This window comes from Sebastes umbrosus, chromosome 17 (assembly GCF_015220745.1).
Source record: "Sebastes umbrosus isolate fSebUmb1 chromosome 17, fSebUmb1.pri, whole genome shotgun sequence".
Classification (NCBI taxonomy): Eukaryota; Metazoa; Chordata; class Actinopteri; order Perciformes; family Sebastidae; genus Sebastes; species Sebastes umbrosus.
This window is the reverse complement of record NC_051285.1, coordinates 18729153-18733997: the sequence shown is the minus strand read 5'-3', so window position 1 is coordinate 18733997 and position 4845 is coordinate 18729153.

Below are 4845 nucleotides of genomic sequence, written 5' to 3'. Positions count from 1 at the left end.
TCAGAAAGTTGCAATAACAAATAAGTCAACACATGTCCAACTAATCGAGTGTACTCACAGTGGGAGCCAGCATAGTGAAAAGCCATACGTATGAAACGTGTCTGTAGAGAAAACTTAATACTTGTGTACAGATCAAATCCAACTGTGTGTGATGTCTGCTCACAAAATGTAGGTTCTTGCAGCAAAGATGAGATAAGCGCTTCTTCTTTAATGATGTTGATTGTGTGATCTTGTAGTTGGGGAAAGTAGCTTGATATATTCTGAGAAGCTTATTTTATAAAATATGTAAATTAGTCTATATTGAGAAATCAAAGTGAATGTACATCTATAAGACAGATTTGTATTTATATGAAAATGTGTACTGCTCTATTAATCAAAGCACAATGTATTTTAAGGCAGAGAGATCAAAGCTAGAAGTGAGTCCAACAGAGATGGAGTTATTTTTCCTCATTCACTCAGCAGTCGTCAAACTCGTCAGTATGTAATCAGTCTGAGTAGTTGGTCGTAGTGAAACGAGTCGACAGCTGTGTGTATGTACACTGTCAGTTACTGCAGCGTTTCTGTTGAGTTATCTAGATATAAAAAATAATGTCTGTCCTCTTGTTATCAGAACTGTGGCTGTGATTCAGACACTTGAAGTGACTCACAGATTGGTGTTGGATCTGGCCTCTGGTGTAAATTGCCTATGTGGGGTTGCCAGGCTGCTCAGGTGATGACAGGAAACATCACACAGGTGGTGCAGCGGTGATGCGAAGGGGTGTGACGGCCCTTGATGTGAGGTTATTGGCTCTTGGCTTTGATATTGTATCGAAAAAGGCAGCATTTAGTAAGTGAGAAGTGCATCAGATGAATTAGTGTCATCTACAGAATACAGACAAAGACAATTAGTCAATTATTATTTCCTGACAACTTAAGTTTTATGTGTTTTTTTGTCACCAGGTATGAAAGTACAGCAGCCTATTTGCTGTCACACCAGAAAAGAAAACGGTATCACGTTATAACGTGAGAAATGTATTGTTATATTATATATTGTATGTTTTTCACATTATAACAAGATATTTTCAAATTATTACAACATACAAACTTATAGGGTATGGTCTAGACCTGCTCTATATTAGGGATGCACCGATACCGGATCGGATATCGGGTTGATACTGACTCAAATGGCTGGATCGGATATCGGTGACAATTGGGCCAATCTTTTCAATTCAATTCTATGTTTATATACTCTATACGTTATATACTGGAAATTTAATTCCTGTTGAAGTTTTGACCAATTTGTTGCTGTATTAAAAAGGTTTACACTTGAATTGTAATTCCTGATCATTTTGAAGATTTTTTTACCAGGTTGCTGGTGCATGATTTATAATTTTAATGATTAATAACAGTTCAATAAATTTATGTCTAAGTATTTATTTGTTACATTTTGTTTTACAATGTTAGGAAAGTAATGTGTAAGTCAAGCCTGATGTTGCCTTACACATGAAAGAATGATCCCAGTCACTTCCACACAGTGAGGCATTAAGCTTATTAATTAAACACAACATTGGATCTGTACTCTGTATAGGCCGACACCCATAGCACAGGTATCTCTATCAGTATCGAGACTGAAAGAGTCGGATCGGTGCATCCCTACTCTATATGAAAATCATCTTGAGATTAATTCTGTTATGATTTGACACTATATAAAAATAAATTGAATTGAATTGAAACTTTACGTTAGTACTTTACGTACTTTCATGTTATAAGAGGAAATATTTCTTCTTATAACATGAAAGTATGTAATCATAAAATGTCTCGCGTTATAATGTGATAACTTAGTATATTGCTATAACGTGATATAAGTGATCACGTAAATCGTATATTGTTATACGTGATAAGTTTGTATGTCGTAATAACGTGAAAAAACATCTTGTTATAACAATTAAATTTTCACGTGATAACGTGATACTGATCCAGGGTTTTTTTTGGTGTGGCAGCAATATGCTGCCATAATTCAAGTCCTCAAAGAGGAACTCCACTGATTTTACACATCAATGTCTGTTAACTGGTATTGGAGAGTACTAGGGCATAAGGTAAAAACCTTTTGTGGATCCAAAGGGAGCTGTGTGAAGTCTGATAATTACCTCATGTGTTGTCGCTTGAGTCAGCGTCGGTTGGGGCTGAAGACTACAAGTTAGAAAATGAAATCAACGTGGAGGTGTTGAGTTAGAGAGAGGTCGCCACACCTCTGTAGCCCGCTGCTCATCTCTGCTTGAGGCTTGCAGCTTGAGGCTACATTAGCCATTACTAGCATAAACACACCTGAATCTCCGACCAAACTCTCAGCACTTGCGTTGCATTGTGGGAAATGTAGGCATCAGATTTCAACAAGGAAAAACAAATGTTAGAATAAAAAAAGACGTTGCGCATCAAACTGTTTTTTAACTTTACATTGCGAGTCTGACCGTTTCAACGGAATTGCATTGCTAGACAACAGCTTGGGTCCATGTTTACTTCCTGTCAGCTTATGTCATTCACAAACACTGCAACAGGAAATAAAATGTGACACATTTTGGAATGTTTACAACTGTTAAATGGTCTGTAGAAGTTGAATGCTAAATCGGTGGAGCACTCTTTGTATTTCTAATGCTGAAGTTGTGCCCCAAACACTAAATGCAGAGTGATGGTCAGACATTTCCTTTGCCAATTTATTTGCAACATCTCAGTTGTTGCCTGGTAACATCAGTCAACACAATGACATTGAAACAGACTGATGTGTAAAATCGGTGGACTCCTTTAACACACATTTTCATGTTGCATAATATAACATTTACTTGAAATACTTAACTGTATTTCTACCTCTGCTGTGGTGCACAAGCTTAATGGGGCACACTACTACTACTACTACTGCTACTACTTCATTTGCAGTTAAATAAGATAACAGGTCTAACTAAAAATAAGGCAAAATACCATAGCCTCATCTTTATTGTCTGATTTGTGTTGACAGTTGTTTTTCTGGATAGCATTGCTAGTAAATAATTTGACTTAGTAAAAACGAGCTCTTGCTCGACCTCTTGTGGCAATGTTGTAAAATTGTGATGAATATCTGCACGTAGTTTTTGGGTGAGGTAATACAGTCTGTCATCAACTTGATTGAGGCTCCAAATATGAATCTTGTTGTCTAATTTTATGCAGCAGAAATTCTTACAATGGTTTGCGGTGGTTTGTAACACAGAAGAGTAGTTCTGGTTGATGATTTCCCTAAAAGCACCTCAAGGTGTAAAAGTGCTATTTCATTTCGTGCCAATAGCCATTAAAAGAACCTCACAACTCTTTAGTTTTAGTGTTTAGTCCGACCAAAAGCATGTAACTCTGATCAGATGCACAGAGTTTGTCATCAGAAAGAAAGAGGCACCACTGAGTTGTACAGTAGGTGTAGAACATCGTCCTGAGATGATGACGTTTCTTTTTAATAAGCAATACAAGCATTTGAATAAATCAAAACGGTGGCTGTTCATCTCAGTGTGACCTACAGGAAGTGACTCTTCAGTGGCCTTTGGCGGGCTGAATGTAGGCTGGTTTGTGTGTTGCTTGTTACAGAAGTTATTCTGTACTTTTAGTTTTGTTTGTAATCACAAGAAGTTTAACACAATCACCTGTTGGGATGCTTGTTCTTGTTTTGCTCTAATGAAATCCCAGAAACTGCCTTTGCGAACTCGAAGTATCGATAAACGGATGATAGATGATAATCTGACGAGGCACTCCTCTCTCATAGCTTATATTTCTAATCAATAACGTGTGAATGGACTAGCAGCTGTAGCCGGGAGTGAGGCAGATCAAACTTGGGGAGCTCTAAAACGACGTGGATCTTTGGACAGAACTACAATATCTATTATTCTTTTTAAATAACTTCTTTTCTTTTCTTTTTTTAAAGACGGTAAACATCTTTGCAATGTTTTAGTGTGTGTGCGCGCGTGTCTGTGTTACTTGTGAGAGGTTAACTCCTGATTGTATTTCATAGACTGATAAACTTTAAACTTTCAAAAGATTGTGTTGAATGAATTCATGTCTTAATACAGAATTGTTTGAAAAATAAAATACCTTAATCTCATTAGTCTCGTTTCATTTCTTTGTATTCTGAAAAATGTTATACAATAGGTTTTAATTTCTATGAACTACATGTCTTTGAATTATCATTACTGCTCATGCTGAAGGTGGGCAGAGCTACATTGGGATTACATCAGGTCACTGGACTTCCTTGTACTAATAAAAATTATAGTAACTATTCCTGTTCTAACAGGTGCAACACAGTGTGTACACAGAGGCCTTTTCAGGCAGAATCATTAAGAAGTACTTTGTGGGTTTACCGTGGGTGTGCCGGGCTTTTAACAATACAGTAGTGAAAATGTGAAATGTACTCACTGTTTAACCACATGATGGTGCTAAACTCTGCTTGGACCTGTTGTTCCTGTCACTGGATTTGTGTGACACTACTTGAAAGACTTTACTTTGCTTCAAAAGTCAAAATTCTCACTTCACTGGTGCAATATTCACAGCCATACCATTCAGTTGATTAAATTAATTGTCTAAAAGGTTTTTTTTTTTTGCAATAAACCCCTTTTTCATCCTTATTTTGAGAACCTTGGATGCTGAGTGAGCTGCAGCACCCCCTGGTGGCTGAAGGTAAAAACACCAGTCCTGCAAAAAAACTTAATGTCCTGTATGAAACATTCAAGTTTAACTTTAATCAACAATAAGGAAAAAACATAAATTGATCTGAACTTACCTGAATTATTAGTCTGTTAAACAATGAGTAATATCAAAATATTAAATAACATTGCTGTGACCTTGTTTTTTTCTACA